Raw genomic sequence first — 21,735 nt, 5'->3', positions numbered from 1 at the left:
AACAGTGCCGGGGTATTCAATCCACTTCTGCTGTTCCCAACACGTGCAAGCGCTTGCTACCTGTATGGCAACAATGCTAGGAGGGGGGGGGGGTAGTTTTGAGTGACCCCTCCAGCGCTATGGTGAGAATGCCGTTCCCCCGCGGGGGAGGGGGAAAAAGTAGTCGACGCCGCTCCGCGACATGTTTCTGGGAAACAAAGGTCAAAGCTGGACAGGGCAGGCATGAACTTTGTGACACAACCCCCGCGAAAAAAATGATATTCTCAATAACATTCACAAACAAAACACAAATTTCGTGCATGCACACACGCTCCTGGCGGACAAGCCACCTCAGATGAAAGACGCGCACATCACTGTCACCAGCGCGCACCACCTCGTCGTATCACCAGTTTTCCACGAAGGCTCGCAGGATAGCGCACCAACACACGCCTCACGGACTGCCACACCTCACGCAGTCACGTCCCAGTTAGTGAAAACAGTTCGACACTGCACATTCGGTCGTAACAGTCCGACACAAACACGACCACACGCAAACATTTTGCGTTGCATAACATTTCAAAACACTACCAACAATGCACAAAATAACAATAAAAAGAAATTTCTAGCTAATGGTGAAACTGGGCCGTCGCAACGCGTTTAGTTCACCCCATGGCTATTCACACCCGGCCGAGGTAGTCTGTGCCAACGTTATCTTTTCCCTTAATGCTCTCGACCCCGAAGTCGTACTCCTGTAGGAACAGCGCCCAGCGAAGCAGCCGTGAATTCATAAACTGAACCTCGTTCAGATATTTCAGTGGCTGATCATCTGTCTGGACGGTGAATTGTTTGCTGTAGAGGTAGAAATTGAAGCACTTGATAGCCCATACAATGGCCAAGCACTCCTTCTCAACTACTGCGTACGCCTTCTCTCTGAGAAGTAGCTTGCGACTCGCGTACGCGACGGGATGCAGAAGTCCGTCCTTTTCCTGCAACAGTACTGCCCCAACCCCTTGATCTGAGGCGTCGGTACGGAGTACAAATGGCTTGCTGAAATCCGCAACCTGTAGGATGGGGGCCTCTGAGAACAGTTGTTTCAGGCTGTTAAAGGCTTGTTCTTCGTTATCCCCCCACCTAACGCTGTTTGGTGCGAGTTTTTTGGTCAGGTCTGTCAGAGGTGCGGCGACAGTTGCGTAACTCGGGATGAATTCACAATAGTATCCCGCTAGGCCCAAAAAGGCTCGTACTTGGCGTTTGGTTATCGGGCGTGGGGCTTGCGGATCCAGTCCAGTGTTGATTCCATCGGGCAAAGGGTCCCCTTTCCAATCAAGTGACCGAGAAAACACAAATGATCGACGCCGAGTTCGCATTTCTTCGGGTGTGTGGTCATCCCGGCTTCCCGGATTCGCGTGAGAACCTGCTCCAGTGCCTTGACATGGTCCTCCCACGACTCGGTCGCTACGAGCAGGTCGTCGTAGTAATGATAGACGTTGTCTATCCCGTCTAGGAGCTTCCTCATCAGTTTAGCAAAGACGGCTGGGGCGGTCTTGATGCCGAAAGGCATGTTCCTGAATTAGTAAAGGCCACTGGGAGCCGACAACGCCGTCTTTTCCCTTGAGTGATCGTACAGGAGGACCTGCCAATAGCCCTTCGCGAGGTCCATCTTAGAGAACTTTTTGCCTCCCACCTCCGCGATGAGGCAGTCGGCGCGGGGGACCGGTTCGGCGTCGGCGACTAGTACCTCATTTAATCTCCTGAAATCTACGCAAAAGCGGTTCGAACCGTCGGGCTTCTTTATCAGGACTGTTGGGGCATTATATGGTGAGCGTGACTTCTCGATCACGCCCATCCGCAGCATCGCGGCAACCTCCCTCTCAACTTCCTGACGCACTGCGAAGGGAAGCGGGTACTGCTTGATCTGGATGAGCTTGTTGGTGGTAGTGGTCAAGTTGCACACAGCCCACGTGGTGTATCCGGGCCGATCGAAAAACAGCTCCTTATGTCGAGGAATGAGAGACCGTAGCTCCTGTGCTTGTGGTGGGGTCAGTTTCTCGGACGCCGCGACATCGCGGTGGTCGGCTTGTTCCCGGAGAGGCCGCACCAGCGCCCCATCGTCTATATTAGAGGCTACCGCCGCAACCACCGGCACGTGAGAGTTGGTTTCAGGGACCCGGCTGAAGTATTTCTTCAGCATATTGACATGGAATGTTTTTTGGGTTTCCCTCAACATCTACCACGTAGTCGACTTCTCCCTTTTTTCCTTTAACCACATAGGGGCCCTTCCATTTCATCGTGAGCTTTTTGTTCTCGGTGGGGAGCAGTAAGAGCACCTGGTCTCCAAGCTGTAATGCCCTCGATTTAGACCCGCGGTCGTAATATTGCTCGTATCGCTCACCTGTTTCTTCTAGAGCCTCATGTGCCATCTGACAGGTCGTTTCGAGCCTCTCTCGCAGGTCAATCACATACTGGTAGGCCGTCTTGGCCTCCTCTTCCAGTTTGTCCCCCGTCCACAATTCCTTCAGTATAGTGAAGAGGCCTCGCACGTTCCGCCCGTACAAAAGCTCGAACGGGGAGAACCCAGTGCTTGCCTGGGGGACCTCACTGTATGCGAAGGCTCGATAAACCGAACCCACTCCTTGGGCTGTTCTGTGCACATGTGGCGGAGCATCTTCTTGAGCGTCCCGTTGAGCCTTTTCATGAGGCCGTTGACCATCGGGTGGTAGGGCGAGGTGGTCTGCAGGCGAAGAGACAGCAGACGGCCCACTTCTGCCATCATTTCCGAGGTGAAATTCGACCCTCGGTCGCTCGACATCTCCTCCGGAACACTCACTCGGGCGAAAAATTGTAAGAGAGCCTCGGCCACCCGCTCGGTCTCGATGCTGGGCAGGGCGACGGCCTCTGGGAACCGGGTCGCATAGTCGACTAGCGTCGTGATGTAGCTATTCCCCTTCCGAGTTGTGGGCTTGAGGGGCCCAATAATATCCATAGCCGCCCGGCGAAACGGCGTGTCAACCAGAGGCATTTTCTCAAGGGGCACCTCTTTGACTGATCCCCGTGGGGCTGCTTTCAGGCAGCTGTCGCACGACGCCACAAACCGACTAGCGTCACCATGCACGCCGGGCCAGAAGAAATCAGCCAGAATGCGGTCACAAGTCTTTTTGTGCCCCAAATGACCTGCCATCAGTCCGCAGTGCGCGAGGCGGAGAACCTTGTTTCGGTGCTGAAAGGGGACAACCAGCTGTAAAGTACCCGAGCCTGACTCTGGTAGGAACTGAAGACAGAGCATGTCATCTCTTAGCAGAAAGGTGTACAAGCCCCCTCCACTGCACCGGACCTTACCCTCTTCCCTCTGCATCTGAAAACAACGCCGGACGGTCTCGTCCGCTTGTTGGTCTCGGCTAATCTGCGTCGGGGTGACTTCTGCCATAGCGGTTGGTACTCGTAACTTGCGGAACGTCTCCGACAATTGCTGCCTGGACTGTTGACGGGTGGTCACGACCGCCGCGGGTGCGGGCTCGTCCGGGGTACTTGGCTGTCCCTGTACGGGATCCGATGCACCCGCTCCGGCCCCTTCGATACTCAGGGCTATTCCCCTCCATGTCGCGTCGGGCTCGGACGTATGCCTGGCGCCGTCGATATTCCAGAGAATTAGGTCGAACAGTGGCGATTCCATACATCCGGCCAGCACCTCTACCCTATAGTAAGGTATGTCAACTTGAATTCGCGCCTCGGGTAGCGTTTTGACCGAGCGGTCCACCAGGTAAACGGCTCGGTGTCGGCCAGTAAGTTGGGACTTTATTACAAGGTCTCGGTTGACAATAACAATGTTACACCCCGTGTCTCTCAACACCTTTATCATCTGCCCAGCACTGAGGCCTTCAACGACGGGAAGGACCACGGACTCTTGGGCCCTGCCGAGGTTCACCACTGGAAGGAACTGGCCATCTTTCAGCTCTAGATAGCCGTTTTGAATGCAGGTCGACGCGTCCTTTGCTCCAGGGCGTGTCCGGTTGCCCTGCTCAGGATTTCTCCGGCTCTCCTTGCAATGCGCCGCTACGTGCCCCGGTCGCGCGCAAATGTAGCAGCGTGGTGTGGATGATGGTGCCGCGGGTAGCGGTTTTTCCTGGTGGCCTTTGCGGCCAGCGTCGGAGGACTTGTCTACGGGCCGGTCCTCACGTTTCAGTTCACGCCGGCCAAAGTATGTGGACCCCCTAGCAGTGACATAGTTGTCTGCCCTTTGTAGCAGCTCATTCTGATCGCCCGCCGTTTTCTCTTTCAGGATGGTAGCCATCGACGGCGTGCAGTTCTCTAGAAACTGCTCCCTCAAAAGGAGGCTCTTGATACCCTCGTAGGTCTGCTCGCACGAAGAGAGCTGTACCCACCGCTCCCAGTAATTCTCTAGTCGGGAGAAGAACTGGGACGGGGTTTCGTGCTCGTGGGGGGCTTCTGTCCGGAACTTCTGTCGAAATCCCTCCTCCGTCAAGCGGAAACGAAGCAGAAGGGCTCGCTTGACCTTGTCATAGTCTACCGCATCCGCTCCCGGCATGCGGCCAAAAACGGCCAACGCCTCTCCCGCAAGGCACGTGCTAAGGGCAGTAGCCCACTGGTCTTGCAACCACTTCTGCGCCTCTGCGACTCGTTCGAACCGTGTCAGGTAGGCGTCCAAGTCATCCATTTTATCGTTAAACGGCGCCATTAGCTTATGTGGACTGACGACCGTGAAACGCGATGTAGGTTCGCTTTGAACCGAAGCGGAATCTGAACCAGCGCTCCCGCCACCCTCGCCTTTCGCGTGGAGAATTTGTAGTTCAGCGTTCAGTTCTAGCATTCGACGAGCGGAGCGCGCCTTGTTCCTTGCTTCCTCCTCGAGCAGCCGCTGCTCTTCTTCTTTCATTTGCTTGCGCTGTTTCGCGCGCTGATCGCTGAAGAATTCCTGGAGGGCGACCCCCTCGAAGCCCTGCTGCTTCCCGAGCAATTATTTTTTCTAACTCTGCCATTGCACCAACGGTTCTGCCATTGCACCATCGGCCTACGCTTGGCAATGCCGTCGAATCCAAGCTGCAGATGATTTCGTTTGCTCAAACCACGCTTGAGAGCAGCACGATGTTGGCCCGCAAGTGCGTTAGGCTGGTCCGCGCCTTATAACTGGCTGGTCAGCGCCTTATAAACTGCTGGTCAGCGCCTTATAACGGCGATGAGCGCGCGACACGGCTAGAGTTCACGCATGCATACGAAGGGAGAGCGTCCTCTGCTACGCTGTTCCGATCACGAGGAAACATGCTCTGCCACAATATCTGTTCGCGAAATACCGGCTGGCAGTAGAGCACTTGTGCACGACTAAAACGTGACACTGAGACGTGCTTTCTCTCTTTTTGCAGTGATAGCTGCATTGCGGTAGCATTTCGAGCCTTCAACGTGGCGGCGCCGTGGCGGTGCCGCCACCCTGTGGCTGCCCCGCCACGCTGTCACGTGGTGCGGAGCAGCTGCTGGCGGCGCGGCGCCTTGGCTGATCAGGTGGTTCGTCATGTGGTTGGTCACGTGGCCAAGTTCTGCTCCGCCAGCTGTTATCGCGTCACTCGAGGTTTAACCACAGCTAAGCCACGGCCAATCTTTCTTTTCCTTTTACGGGATGCCGCTTGCGAAGCAGACTTAAGATAAGAAAAAATAAACTAAAGGAAATACAGCAGCACGCGGAAAATCTTGCCTCGAATGCGAGCCTTCTAATTTGATCAGCTCTCTGCGAGGTGGGAACACGATAAATTGGTCACCGTCCAGCTCTTTTGTCCAGATGGTGTAAAGAAAAGCATCGCAGCTTTCAAACGTCTCAGTGTCACATCTTAGTCACGTACATGTGGTCTACTGCCCGTCGGTTTTTTGCGAACAGATAATATAATAGGGTGTGTGTCCTCGTGATTGGAAGAGCGTAGAAGAAGATGCTCTCTCTTCGTGCGCATGCTCGAACTCTCGCCGTGTTGCGCGCTTATCGCCGTTATAAGGCGCTGACCAACAGTTTGATCGACGCTCGCACTACACTATTAAACTCTAGGAAGGCTGTACGTGATGGTGACAGTCCTCATCCTGCGTCGAACTGACCAACCCGTATACATCTTAAATATGTACTGCCCCCTAAACTTAAGAACATTACTTTCTCGGACATCTTTAGCAAGGCGCTAAAGATAGCAGGTCGCGACCGCCTTCTGATTGTGGATGACTTCAATGCCCTCAGTCAGTTGTGGGGGTATTGCAAGGAAGAGTCGCGTGCCAGAAAGGTTGCGGAACTAATCTACAGGCTGGGCATTACTCTCCATACTGACCCCGTCCATCCAACACGTGTTCGTAACTCCGTAACTCGGGGCACTTGTCCCGATCTTACACTCAACCGCAACATAAGACACGCAGGCTAGATCAACGCCGAGGATACTCTTGATAGTGACCACTGCATCATCAACACTATCATTTACACTGGCTTTCTACACCACTTCATGGTGCAGGCCCGCCTGCCAGACTGGATGGCGTTCCGTCAATCTCTGCCCCCGTAAAATATGCTCCAAAACAACTATTCTTCCTGGGCACACACCATTCTCCAGACACCAGAAAAACATGAGAGCCAACTACAACCCGCAGATAAGGTGACGAATGTCGACAGCGATCTCCTTCATATGTGGGAAGCCCGGCGCATCCTCACACCGAGGTGGCGCCGCTAGAAATATAAGACACTCTCTTGCAGATTCACGACTCACCCAAAAGGTGGCAGAGTACGCAGCCCAGCTCGCCGACTTTAACTGGGTGGATCGCTGTAACTCGGCTGCTAGACAAATGTCTAGTTGCAATACTTGGGGGCCATTCCGTAGCCTCATAGATCCAACTGAGACCAGCGCAGAAGCACAGAAACATCTGCAACGAGCATTTCATAAATTCGACGGTAATATAGACCAGCTTGCACAGACTCTATGGGATCAGTATCTGTGTCAATTCCAAGACCCCCGTGGACGGGAATACCTCTATGGAGGATGAACCGGATCTCGATCATCCGTTGCATCTACCCCTAGATTAGAAAACAACGCTTGTCACGTTAATCCCCAAGGCAGGTAAACCTATCAATACCGATCACCTCCGACCTATGTCTTTAACGCCTTGTACGGCACAGCTTACGTAGACAATGGCACGAGATCACCTCTAAGGATATCTGGAGGCCTCTAATACGTTCGCAGACACGACGTTCGGATTCTGGCCACACAATTCGGCACATGACATTCTGCTTCAACTCAGCCACGAGGTACTGGAGAGCACCCTCGCAATGACAAGGTGGTTCTCGCCTTGGATTTGAAGGGCGCCTTCGACAACGTGAAACACTCCGTCATCCTCGCTCACCTCACCGAGACACACTGCGGACACAACACTTTTAATTACATCAAACATTTGTTAACGGACCGCGAAGCCTTTGTTTGAACTCATGACAAAGAGCACAGCCCTTACACTATGGGCACGCGGGGCGCGCCACAAGGCGCAGTGTTGTCCCCACTGCTCTTTAACCTGGCAATGCTCCATCTCTCTACCCAGCTGACTGGAGTTGAAGGTGTATAGCATGCAATGTATGCCGACGACATCATCATTTGGCTAACAGAGGGCAACATTGGTCAACTGGAGGACCGTCTGCTAACAGCGGCTGGCCGAGTGGATCGCTATGCTGCGTACTTTGGTCTCCAGTGCTCTCCTTAAAAATCATAATTCTTGCATCTCCGCCTCTCGCCAAGATACAACAGCCCAATAATTTTCTCTCAAGCTAGTGTACTCATACACGAATGAAATGAGATAAGAGTCCTCGGACTCTTTATTCATCAAAATCGTCGCGCTGACAAACCCTAGCCAAGGTTCGCAAGGTTGGTGACCAAGTGGGCCGCATGCTCTGCCGCGTCTCCAGTGTGGAGACCTCAGAAATAAGGGCTCTATGCGAGTCGCCCATGCTTTTATGACGAGTTGAATTCGTTAGTCGACTCCATAACTGCACTTGCGCAAGCATGACGAAGACATCTTCGAGGTTACTCTCCGCAAGATTATCAAAAAGGCGCTCGACCTCCCGATCTCTACCTCCAATGCGAGGCTCCTTGCACTGGGGGTGGTGAACACCTATCAGGAGCTGCGCGAGGCGCACCTCACTAATCAATACAAGCGTCTTGCTCAGACCATGTCCTGTCGTCGCCTACTGGGCCGCTTACATATACAACATGACCATCACATCGAGAAAAGGGTACGAGTGTCCGAACTATGGAGAGGCGCCCCCCGGGTTCGACCTGTTTCCCTACCAAAATGGACTGAGAAGACAACAATTGACGGCGTCAGGCGCGGGCGAATGCCCTGCACCGCCAATATGGCTCCCAACACAGCGTTTTCTACGTAGAGGTGTCTGGCCTACACCATCCCCGGTGAGGATCATACACGGCCGCAGTAATTCACGAGGAAAGACAGGTGGACGGCCTCATTTTTAAGGCCCTTGCGCAACCCACGCGGAGGAGGTAGCAATCGCCCTGGCTGTCTCCCACTCTCGATCTAAATTCATCTTATCCGGCTCGAGAGCGGCCTGTCGGAATTATGAGCTGAGCTAGATAACACCTACAGCGCAAGGAATACTTCCAAGAGCAGCTCGGGATCAGGGCCGCATAATCGTATTTCTCATTTGGACTCCAGGCCACCAGGGCTTAGCAGGGAATGCGGCCGCCAACTCAGCCACCCGCGCACTCAATAAGCGCGCCCCCGATGTATACCTTACCGATCTGGATCAGAACACCTGTCCTTTTTTAACCTTCAAAGATGTATCCGCTCATTACCGCGACTCGCACCGTCAGTGCCCGGCAAGCCGACTGCATTTTGCAATCTCTAGCTTCACTGTGAACCTGGGCGAAATCGCACTGGGAGGATGATTTTTGTGGCTCAGCCGCCGCTGCAGTGTACATAACACAGCATGTGTACGTTACACTATGTAAATACAAATACATTGAAAGCCTCCTATTGAGAACTGAAGTAATTCAAATTCTAGGATAATTTGAATCATACTTGATCCTCTCTGGCCCTCTTCCATGTAATATTACAACAGAACGTAATGAATGTGGCCTTCCGGAAGGAGAAACAGAAGGTGAGCATTCCAATGAAACAGTGGTAATTCGAGGTTGATGAAGCCGAATTCAGCTATAAATTATTTGGAGGGCGTAGTCGGATACTGCAGGGTGATCCATGTATACTAACGTCTAACGCAAAAAAGCTATGTTGTCACATTCGTGCATTTCTCCATTTGACGAACTTTTCCCTTTTGAAAGCACCTACCATGTTTGAAACTTATGCAGGTTTATACTGGTCCGGTATAGCGCCCAAACCAGACAGGCCAATCCGGTATGGAGTTTCAACCGGATAGAGCAAGCCCGGTTCAGGGCACAAACTGAACAGACCGGTCCGGTACGAACCTCAAACCGGATAGACGATGTTAGGTTCACATCTCAAACCGGGCACAAAAGTCCGGTTCGAAGCGCGAACCGGATATGCCAGGGATGACCGCTGCCGGTGATGCCGGTGTTGTTGGCGTGGGGGGCACCACCCGGATGGGTTGCAACAGCGCTGGAGACACCCCTGGTCGTAGCAGGTGGTAGCATCCTCCGTTGGCTCCCCGGAACGGGCTCAGGCACGGCCGAAGTCCACGATGCGAAGCCGTAGAACGCGAGCTCACTGGAGCAGTAGCCGGCGTCGCTCTCTTCCAGCCGAAGCGTCCCTGACCCGCCAGAGCCTCCGCTTCTCTGTTCTCCCCCCCTTTGCCTCGCTCTTCCTCGCCCTTTTTTATAGCCTTGGCGTTAGTCCACGTAAGCCTTGTCGTCTTCTCCACCATTCGTCTCTGTCCGCCTCACCGAATGCTTCTCCACCAATCATCTCTCTGCACCTCACGGAATGCTTCTTCTTCATCTTCTTTATTCTTCGGTTAATCCTCGTCGTCGTCATCACACCTTTATCCTTCATAATTTTGTTTTAGACTCTTTATTATATGTGACAAGGGCCCCCTCTCTGAAAAAATTTTCCATGAAAAACTCGTCACGTCATCCTTATCTTCAAGCCATCCACCGACTATCATCAGTGGCGATTCTGGACCCAGCACACAACACACCGCAGATGTCCAGCACGCGCCAAAAGCACACCACTAACACAGCACAAAAAATTGCACTGATGGAACATTAGCACACCACTGCCGTTGTCCGTGCGGTGTCCTTAATACACATGTTAATGTCACAACACACTCCCTTGTATAATCACTTAACACCAAGTACAGCAACAACCACAAGATAAATCCCGGAGATACATTAGCACACCAAAAACAACAAGATAGATCCCAGAGTTACCTAGAGCTACTCAGTTGGCTCCATCTGTTGAGAGCTCTAATTGGTAACATATGACCTCTGTTTTGCCTCGGCCACCAGAAAACATCTCCCACTTGATGTGGAGTAGAGCTGTGAGCGTCTGTCTTCATTCACATAGAGTTTCATTAGTACCTCATCCCCTCCTGCATTTTTCTCCCCACTGCACGTGGTCACCTCGGCAACATGATCTGTCTTTTCGGCCAATTCCGAGCATGCTACCTTGAGGGCGTACGTTACGGCACCCCTTTCTTCGTACGTCTTCAAAATATTTACATGGAAAACCTTCTTAGTGTCATCTATCAATAATTCATAATCCATGTCCTTTTTCTTCGGAGTCACATGGTAAGGGCCCTTCCATTGCATCAGTAACTTATTATGACCCGTGGGTAGCAGGAAGAGAAACCTGTTGCCCGGATTCAGATTCCTGTGAATGGCTTTCTTTTCATAATATCCCTTATGACGTTCACGCGCCTTTTCCAGGCCTTGATGTGCAAGGCTACATGTTTCCTTCAACCTGGCCCGCAACTCAAGAACGTACGTGTATGTTGTCTTGAGATCTGATGCAATCTCTTTACTAGCCCATAGCTCCTTGAGTATTGCAAATGGACTTCTAACGGTGCTCCCATATAACAGCTCGGAAGGCGAGAAACCAAGACTAGTTTGCGGTACTTCGCGGTAAGCGAACAAAAGAGCTGGGAGATACCTATCCCAATCAGTAGGTTTCTCCTGGCACATTATATTGATCATATTTTTTAGGGTTCCGTTGAACCGCTCTACAAGCCCATTACACATGGGATGGCAAGGCGTCGTCAGTAACTGCCTTACTGACAAAAGGCGGTTAACCTCCTTCATTAGTTCCGATGTGAATTTCGAGCCCAGGTCACTCAAAACTTCCCTCGGTGACACATAACGCGAAAACATTGCCACAAGACCCTCCGCCACTTGGATGCTGTCAATAGTTCTCAGTGGAATAGCGTCAGAATAACGAGTGGCCACGTCAACCAGAGTAAACACATATCTATTTCCTTTGGCGGATATTGGAGATATTGGCCCCACATGTCAATAGCCACTCGCTGAAACGGCCGGTCCATGGCTGGCATCTTGTCCAGACGTACGGAACCAACTCTTCCCTTCGGAACTGTGCACTGACACACGTCACATGAGCGAACAAAGCGCTTAACGTCACTCTGAACACCCGGCCAAAAGAACTCCTCGGTGATCCTAGACACCGTTTTTGAACACCCTTGTGTCCGGCCATAATGGCGTGTTGTCCTAAGCGTAGCACGGACTCTCGCATATCGCTCGGTAACACCAGCTGTTGGACCCACCTTCCTGAACTAAATATGCATTCCCTGTGCAGAAGACCATTTACCAATTGATATTCGAATGACGTGCGACTCTTCTTTCTTATCACTTTTTCCCCGACTCTTTCGAAGCAGGCCTTCAAGCTCGGGTCTTCTTTTTGCCTAATTGCAATCTCGCCCGGTGTTACGCTCAGACACATCGTAACAGGAGTAGACAGCGGGCGCTGGGTTGCTCGGGCCGTCGCTTCAGCTCTTGTCTCCACTGCCGACGAGAAACTGGCTCACCCATCTGAGCTGTCGCGAGCCTTTCCTCCTTTGGATGTCCTTCAACGTCGAGCATCCTCCACTCGAGATCGGGGTCTTCGACACTTCTTGCACCCGTAATGTTTCGCAAGATGAAATCGTAGATGGGTTGGTCTACGCATTTTGCCACTACCTGCCCAGTATAATATGGCGTGGACACTAGAATCCTGGCTTCAGGAGTGACGGCCGACGCTTCCCCTGTAAGATCCTCGTCCTTCACCAGGCTTCTTCGAACCAAAACTGTGTTGGCTCCAGTGTCTCTAAGCACCAATATAGAACGGTCCCCTGTTTGCCCAACCGCCACCAGCGTTGCTGCTTTCGACATGGGTGTTCCACTCACAGCCTCTTTTTCCAGCGGCGTTTGCTCTCCTTTCAGCTGTGGAACTTCAGGTGGCGTGAGAAGTTCTACCCTAGAGTCGACAACGCATGCAGCTCGGTCCTGCGTTCTGTATCGGCACCCATCCAGAGTATGACCAATCCTCTTACAACCTTCACACACAACCTGTGTTTTTCGAGCAGCGCTACTAGTCCGACAGTCAACTGCATGGTGTCCCACCTTGCCGCAGAGAGAACACCTTACTGGCGCTTTAGATGCACCGCCATATGCTCTTGGTTTTGCCACATCTGCCTCTAGGGTCTTTTGGGTTTCCTCCTTTGCCTTACTCAAATTTCTTAGCACTTGATTCTGGAGGAATTGGTCTGCAGTATCGGCGAACTCTGAGGTCTTACGATGACTTGTGCCACTGAGCCGCATAACTTCCTGAGTAAGCGTGGACGTGAACGCTGTGCCTCGGTCACTTAAAACAACATAAGGGGCGCCATGGCGGAGGACTATGCTGATGATGAAAAAGTCAGCAATTTCAGCAGCAGTGGCGCGGGGAAGGGCTTTCGTCTCACAATACCGGGTGAGGTAGTCGGTGGCAACCACAATATACCGGTTACCCAATGATGACGTGGGAAATGGGCCCAGTAAGTCCATGCCTACTTGGTGGAAAGGAATTCTCGGCGGAGCAATGGGTTGGAGCAAGCCAGCCGGCTTGAAAGGTGGTTTCTTCCGACGTTGACACTCGCGGCAAGTACGCACATAACGCTTGACAGTCGCAGAAAGCCTGGGCCAGTAATAACGGTGACGAACTCGTGCCATCGTTCGAGAAAACCCGAGGTGGCCGGAAGGAAGCTCGTCGTGGCATGCCTGCAAAACGTCAGTGCGGAGCGCCGTTGGAACCACGAGCAGGTAACCAGAGTCCGTCGGGGCGTAATTTCGTTTGTAGAGGACGCCATCTCGCAAGCAAAACGACGACAAGCCACGCGCGAATAGACGAGGCGGTAACGAGGCGGTACCCTCAAGATAATCGATGAGTGGCCGCAATTCCGTGTCGTCCCTCTGGTGTTGAGCGAGGTCGGACGTGGTCAGAGCACCAATAAAGAGGGGGTCATCTTCGAGGTCATCAGAGCTGGACGGGATAGGAGCACGGGACAAGCAGTCTGCATCGCTGTGTTTGTTGCCCGACTTGTAGACAACTGTTACATCAAATTCTTGCAAGCGAAGGCTCCAACGAGCTAGCCGGCCCGAGGGGTCTTTAAGATTCGCGAGCCAGCACAGTGAGTGGTGGTCACTCACGACCCGAAACGGGCGACCATACAAGTAGGGCCGGAACTTCGTTATCGCCCACACAACAGCTAGGCACTCCTTTTCAGTGGTTGAGTAATTGGCCTCGGACCGAGACAGCGTGCGGCTGCCGTAAGCAATCACACGCTCAACACCATCTTGCCACTGGACGAGGACTGCACCGAGGCCAATGTTGCTGGCATCGGTGTGAAGTTCTGTATCCGCCTCCTCGTCAAAATGGGCAAGAATGGGCGTTGTTTGTAGGCGTTTGCGGAGCTTTTCGAAGGCGTCCTGCTGTTCCTGTGCCCAGACGAAAGGCTGATCGTCTTTTTTCAGCCGTGTGAGAGGCTCAGCCAGCCTGGAGAAGTCTTGCACGAAGCGTCGGTAATATGCGCAGAGGCCAAGAAACCGGCGCACAGCTCGCTTATCAGTGGGAGTCGGGAACGCAGCTACAGCAGCCGTTTTGTCGGGGTCGGGGCTGACACCCTCAGGTGTCACAACATGGCCCAAATACATAAGCCGTTGTTTACGCGAAGTGGCATTTTTCGGGTTTTAGAGATAGACCGGCTGATCGGATGGCCGTCAATACTGCACTCAAGCGTTTGAGATGTTCTTCGTAGGTCGCAGCGAAAATAGCCACATAATCAAGATAGACGAGACACGACTGCCATTTGAGGCCAACCAGGACAGTGTCCATCATTCTTTGAAAGGTGGCAGGAGCGGTACACAGGCCAAAAGGGAGCACCTTGAACTCGTACAAACCGTCAGGCGTTATGAACGCGGTCTTTTCACGGTCACGTTCATCGACTTCGATCTGCCAGTACTTACTGCGTAGATCAAGAGAGGAAAGTATCGGGCATGACGCAGGCGATCGAACGAGTCATCAATTCGGGGCAACGGATAAACGTCCTTTTTAGTAATCTTGTTGAGGCGACGATAGTCGACGCAGAATCGGAGAGTGCCATCCTTCTTGGCGACCAGCACAACGGGCGAAACCCACGGGCTTGTTGACGGCTGGATAACCTCGTCGCGGAGCATTTCCTCAACCTGCCTCCGAATCACCTCCCGTTCTTTCGCAGACACTCGATAGGGGTGGTGTTGTATAGGCCTCTCGCCTTCATCCACTACAATGCGGTGTTTAGCGACCGATGTTTGTCGAACTTTAGAAGTGGTCGCAAAGCAGTCACGAAAAGAGTCGAGGATCATGTGGAGGCGGTGTTTCTGATCGGCGGTTAGGTCGGCGTTCACGTCAGTCATAACGGGGGCGTCAGACGTCGATGCATGGGTATCGTTGAGGGAGCAGGCGCAGTGGGAGACTGAGTCACTAATTTCATCGAAATAGGCTATGGCGGTTGCTTGCGGCAAGTGGCGGTATTCGGCGCTAAAGTTCGTAACAAAAAGCTGCGTTCGCAGTCCGTGGAGGGAAGTAACACCCCGCGCAACGCAGACTTGTTGACTCAGCAGTAACGACAGGTTACCTTCCGCCACCCCGTGAGGAGTGCGTGGGTTGGAGCATTCCACCGTAATAAACAAACTGGAGCGTGGTGGTAGCGTGACATTGTCATCAAACACGCGAAAAACAGGCCTGTCGGGCTCGCTGCTGTCGGCTATGGCACAATGAGGTGAGAACGTCACGACAAGTTCGCGGAGGTTGATTATCGCACCGTGTTCCCGAAGAAAATCTAACCCGAGGATGAGGTCCTACGAGCAATGAGCCAACACAGCGAAGCAGGCAGTGAAGGTGACACCACGAATCTCCATTCTAGCGGTGCAGACGCCAAGCGGTGTCACCAGATGGCCTCCAGCTGTCCGGATGTGTGTTCCAGGCCAAGGTGTCAGTACTTTCCTCAGGACAAGCGTCAGACCACGACTCATGACGGAGAAATCGGCGCCGTTATCTACGAGAGCAGTCACGCGGCGGCCATCAACGATGACCGAGATTTCAGCCGAAGCTTGGTCACCGTCAGAAAAACGCTGTGTGAGGGAGGTCGGACGAGGGGATCGTTCTCGCGGTCGGGTTGGGGCGTCAAGCGGAGGCGTCTCCGTTCGTCGAAAAGTCGTCGGACTTAAGGGTCGTTAAGATTGTCCAATTGAGGCGTCAAGCAAAGAAGGCGTCTCTGGGTGTCGAAAGGTCGTCGCGGCGTGGGGTCGGAGGTCGGGTCGGATGCTAACGTCGGTGAGCGGAGGATGTTCGTCATTATGTCCGGTGACGGCGGCCCTACCTCCGGGGGTCGCCGTCCTCAGTTTTCCCGGCGCGGGCTGGAGGACTGTCGGACGTAGGACTGGCGAACTGGCGATGAAAACCGTCGAGACGACGGTGACCTGGACTGACGTTGGGCAGTGGGTACAGGTGGGACGTTGGCTGCTAGGTACTGATCGATCTCGCGGGGTCGTTCACCATAGCGCGGCAGGGGTGCGTCGGGCGAAAAGCCGCGCAGGCTAATCCGGCGGTACGGGCAGTGACGACGGATGTGGCCTGCTTCGCCGCAATGGAAGCACAGGGGCCTGTTGTTCGGCGTTCGCCACATGTTTGCCTTCGTGACGGGTGGGCGGTCGTCTGGCAGCGCTGTCGTATGCGGGAATCGGTGGGACGGCGCGGTAGGGGCAGGAGAGTAGAACGCCGACGGTGGTGGCGCAGGACTTCGCAATGTCTCGCTGTATGTCATCACATAGGGCGCTGGCGGTGGCGGCGGTGGAGTGGGCTGCACCGTGCGGCGTATCTCGTCACGGACAGCCTCCGAGATGGCGGTGACACTAGGAGGCTGCTCCACAGAGCGAAGCTTCTGCAGCTCTTCGCGAACGATGCTCCTGATGAGCTCTCGGAGGGAGGTGTTCTCATCCCCGGGCCTCGGCATGTGGCACTCCACAGCAGTGATGTTTGAGGAACGGCCGTAGACCGCAAACCGCTGCTGCAGGGCGCGCTCCATGCCTGCCGCCTCCTTTGCAAAATCGGCGACTGTAGCCGGAGGATCGCGCACGAGCCCAGCGAACAATTGCTCCTTGATGCCCCGCATCAAATGGCGCACCTTCTTGGCTTCCGACATCGAAGGATCAGCGCGGTTGAAAAGCCGGGTCACGTCCTCCACGAACATCGCCACGCTCTCGTTTGGCTGCTGCGCTCTAGATTGTAGGGCCAATTCAGCACGCTCCCTCCGCTCGTTGCTGCTGAACGTATCCAGCAACTGGCGCCGGAAGTCTTGCCAGGTGTGGACGGCGGACTCGTGGTTTTCGAACCACGTCTTGGCGGCGTCCTGGAGGGCAAAGTAGACGTTCCGAAGCTTGCTGTCCTCGTCCCACAGATTAAATTCAGAGACCCTGTCATACCCGTCCAACCAGTCCTCCACATCTTCAAACTTGTCACCATGAAACGGCGCGGGCGTCCGAGGCGAATGAAGAAGCAGCGGTGGCGGACTCACAGTTTGCTGGAAGGTCTGGCTGGCCACCGTAGTGGTCATCTTGCGGGATGGGGCGGCGAGGGGATTGTACTCGGGAGCTAAGCCTTTCAAGCGGCGGCTTGACTTGTGGACAGGTGTCGTGTCCAGGGGGTGTGGCTGAGCGCTGGAGGTTCCTGGGAGCTCTTCGTACATAGATCGTACCCAGCAGCTGCACCAAAAATGTCACGGACGCCGGTAGGACGTTCAATCCCTGGCAGAACAGTACCTGGCGAGCACACTGCGTAGAGCGTAGCCGGCAGGGCCTAGCACAGAGCAGAAGAGGACGATGTCCGGCGCGCGACAAAGGTCGAAGACAGACCGCACGGGGGAGCCGGTAGCGTGATGGCAAAACTAAGTGCGGCAATATCAAGCCACCTATCAAATTAGTTGGTCAGCCTGCAGGAAAACTGCTTAGCGGTTTCTGAATGCTCTGGTTTCGCGGTGCGAAATCTCTCACGAAAACCCTCTGCCGTAGGCCTGAATCTTTGGAGGAGCGCCTTTTTGACTTTCTCGTCGTCCATGGAATCAGCAGCAGGCATCAGCCAAACACATTCAGCGCCTCTCCGACTAAACACATGCTCAATGCCGTGGCCCATTCACTGTGCTCCCAGCCTTGACCCAAAGCTATCCGCTCGAATCGTTGCAGATATGCGTACAGTTATTCTCTTTTGTCATCGAAGGGAGCCATCAGCTTCCTTGGACAAATTCTGACCAGTCTAGGAGATTCGCTCTCCGCTGAGGAACGCTGATCACTGTCCGTGATCTCCTCATATCCTCCCGCGACATGCTCCTGTTTCCCCAAAAGAATCTCCTTCTCTCGTTCTCATCATCATCATCATCATCAGCCTTACTACACCCACTGCAGGGCAAAGGCCTCTCCCATGTCTCTCCAATTAACCCTATCCTTTGCCAGCTGCATCCACCCTTTGCCTGCAAACTTCTTAATCTCATCCGTCCACCTAACCTCCTGCCGTCCCCTGCTACGCTTACTTTCTCTTGGAATCCACTCCGTTACACTTAAGGACCAGCGGTTATCTTGCCTTCGCATTACATGCCCTGCCCAAGCCCATTTCTTTCTCTTGATTTCGACTAGGATGTCATTAACCCGTGTTTGTTCCCTCACCCACTCTGCCCGCTTCTGATCTCTTAACGTTACACCTATCATTTTTCTTTCCATGGCTCGCTGCGTTCTCCTTAACTTAAGCTGAACTCTTTTCGTTAGCCTCCCCGTTTCTGCGCCGTAGGTGAGTACCGGTAAGATTATGCTGTTGTACACTTTCCTCTTGAGGGAAATTGGTAAATTGCCACTCATGATCTGCGAGAATTTGCCATATGCGCTCCACCCCATTCTTATCCTTCTAGTTATCTCCCTCTCATGATCCGGATCAGCTGTCACTACCTGCCCTAAGTAGACGTATTCCGTCACAATTTCTAGGCTCTCGCTGCCAACTGTGAACTGTTCTTCCCTTGCTAGGCTGTTGAACATTGCCTTGGTTTTCTGCATGTTAATTTTTCGACCCATCGATCTGCTCTGCCTGTCTAACTCATTGATCATGATTTGCAGTTCACCTCCTGAGTGACTCAGCAAGGCAATGTCATCAGCAAATCGCAGATTATTTAGGTATTCTCCATTTATTCTTATTCCCAACTGTTCCCAATTCAGGCCTCGAAATACCTCCTGTAAACATGCGGTGAACAGCATTGGCGAGATCGTGTCTCCTTGCCTGACGCCCTTCCTTATTGGAATTTTATTGCTGACTTTATGGAGGACTATAGTAGCTGTGCAGTTGCTATATATATCTTCCAGTATTTTGACATAAGGCTCTTCTACCCCCTGATTACGCAATGCCTGTATGACTGCTGAGGTTTCCACTGAGTCGAATGCTTTCTCGTAATCAATGAAAGCTATATATAGAGGTTGGTTATATTCTGCGCATTTCTCTATCACCTGACTGATAGTGTGAATATGATCTATTGTGGAATATCCTTTACGAAAGCCTGCCTGATCATTTGGTTGATTAAAGTCTAGCGTTGCCCTGACTCTATTAGCGATTACCTTAGTAAATACTTTGTAGGCAACGGATAGTAAGCTGATCGGCCTGTAATTTTTCAAGTCCTTGGCGTCTCCCTTCTTATGAATTAAGATAATGTTTGCATTCTTCCAAGCTTCTGGTACAGTCGAGGTCATAAGGCATTGCGTATACAGGGTGGCTAGTTTTTCTAGCACGATGTCCCCTCTATCCTTCAACAGATCTTCTGTGGCCTGATCCTCCCCAGCTGCTTTTCACCTTTTCATTGCTTCTAAGGCTTTCTTTACTTCATCTTTCCTTACTGGCGGGATGACGCATTCCTGTGCACTGCTGTCTTTCTCATTAAGGCTCTGATTACATTGGCTACTGTACAGGTCTGTGTAGAACTCTTCGGCTACGTTAACTATCTTATCCATATTGCTAATGACATTGCCCTGCTTGTCTCTTAATGCATACATCTGGTTTTACCTATGCCTAGTTTCCTCATCAATGTTTTTAGGCTACCTCCGTTCTTTATAGCATGCTCGATTTTCTCCATGTTAAACTTCCTTATGTCGGCTACCTTGCGCTTATTTATAAACTTTGATAGCTCGGTTAGTTCTATTCTATCGGTAGGGTTAGATGCCCTCATGTTTTCGCGCTTCTTAATCAGATCTTTCGTCACCTGAGATAGCTTCCCGGTATCTTTTCGAACTGTCCTACCGCCTACTTCTAATGCGCTCTCCGTAGTTATTGATGTCAGATTATCGTGCATTGAATGAACATCAAGATCATCTTCCTCAGCTAAAGCCGAATATCTGTTTTGCAGCGCTATCCTAAACTGCTGTGCTTTCCCTCTTACGGCTAACTCGTTAATGGTCTTCTTCTTCACTAGCTTCTTCCGTCCCCTCTTCAAGTCTAAGCTAATTGTAGACCTTATCATTCTGTGGTCGCTACAACGCACCTTTCCGAGGACGGCCACATTCTGAATGATGCCAGGTTTAGCGCATACTATGAAGTCGATTTCATTTTTTATCTCACCATTGCGGCTCTTCAAGGTCCACTTCCTGTTTTCTCGTTTGCGGAAGAAGGTATTCATGATCCGTAAATTATTTCTATCCGCGAATTCGACTAATAACTCTCCCCTGCTATTTCTAGAGCCTATCCCATAGTCACCTACCGCGTGGTCGTCAGACTGCTTCTTGCCTACCTTCGCATTGAAGTCGCCCATCAGTACAGTGTACTGCGATTTTGCTTTATTCATTGCCGATTCTATGTCCTCATAGAAACTTTCAACGGTCTGGTCATCATGGCTGGATGTGGGTGCGTTGGCCCTGCACCACTTTCAGCTTGTACCTCCTATTCAGCCTAATTACTACAGCTGCTACCCTCTCGTTAATATTTAGAGCTCCTCTACATTGCCAGCTATATCTTTATTAATGAGGAATCCCACACCTAGTTCTCGTCTATCCTCTAACCCGCGATAGCACAGTTTGTGTCCGTCCTTTAGTACTGTATACGCCTCACCTGTCCTCCTAACCTCGCTAAGCCCTATCACATCCCATTTAATTCCCGCTAGTTCCTCAAACAGCACTGCTAGGCTAGCCTCACTAGCCAAAGTTCTAGCGTTAAGCATTGCCAGGTTCAGATTCCAATGGCGGCCTGTCCGGAGCCAGAGATTCTTAGCACCCTCCGCTGCGTCACAGGTCTGACCGCCGCCGTGGTCAGTTGCTCTGCAGCCGCTGGGGACTGAGGCCCGAGGGTTAATTGGTTTAATCATAGAAGGTTGTGGCCAAGTACTACACCAGGGTGGCCAAATCCTGCTCTGGTGAGAGAGTGCGTTGTCGGTTCTGGTCACCTTGATCAGGCCGCACTCCAGGCCTGGTTATGGAATTCCATCGACAAGCTGATTTTTTTTTAATACCCGGTGGAGAATTGCGCGGCACCAGGATTTTAACCCCGGTCCTCTTGCACGCGAGGCGGACGTTCTACCTCTACGCCATCGCTGCATCTCTCGTTCTATTCTTTTATTCTGTTCTGCCTCGCGAGCTCTTCTAGCTTCTCGATCTTCTGCCTCGCGATCGTCTGCGCGTACTTGCGCCCTTTCCTCTCTCTGCCTCTTCCCTCCTCCTCATAGAGACGCATCGCCTCTTCCTTGCTTAACCCTAGCATGAGCGCCAGTTCTAACGTTCTTGTAAAATTCATGCTTTCTGCCGTGGAGAGATCGGAAAAATCCGAGACGAAGAAAAAAAAGGAAATGAATCCTGGCACAGGCTCCCCTATCGAAAAAATACACTCTACTAGGCATGGTGGAACCCGGCACCCGACATGATGGTGGATTATGGTGATGTGCAATGGTGGGCACCCACCAAATTGTTGGGTAGTGGGTGCCCACCATATTGCTGGGTGTTGGGTATCATGATGGGTGCCCAGCATAGTGGTGGGTACTTCTGGGTGTCGGGTAATATACTGTTGACTGCCCAGCATAGTGGCGGGTGCTTGTGTGTGCCGGGTAACATGTCGGGCACTGTTGGGTGGCCAGCATAGTACCAGGTACTGGTAGGTGCAAGGCATTATGGCGGTCATTGCGGAGTGCCTAGCATAGTACAATGTTGAATGCCGTGCATTGCTCAGGTGCAGCTATTATGGCAGGCATAAACAGAATATTGAGTGATGGCCATAACGAGCAAGCTGGGTAGCAGCATG

Source organism: Amblyomma americanum, chromosome 6 (assembly GCF_052857255.1).
Source record: "Amblyomma americanum isolate KBUSLIRL-KWMA chromosome 6, ASM5285725v1, whole genome shotgun sequence".
In the NCBI taxonomy this organism is placed as follows: domain Eukaryota; kingdom Metazoa; phylum Arthropoda; class Arachnida; order Ixodida; family Ixodidae; genus Amblyomma; species Amblyomma americanum.
Note: the sequence above shows the minus strand (reverse complement) of the source record.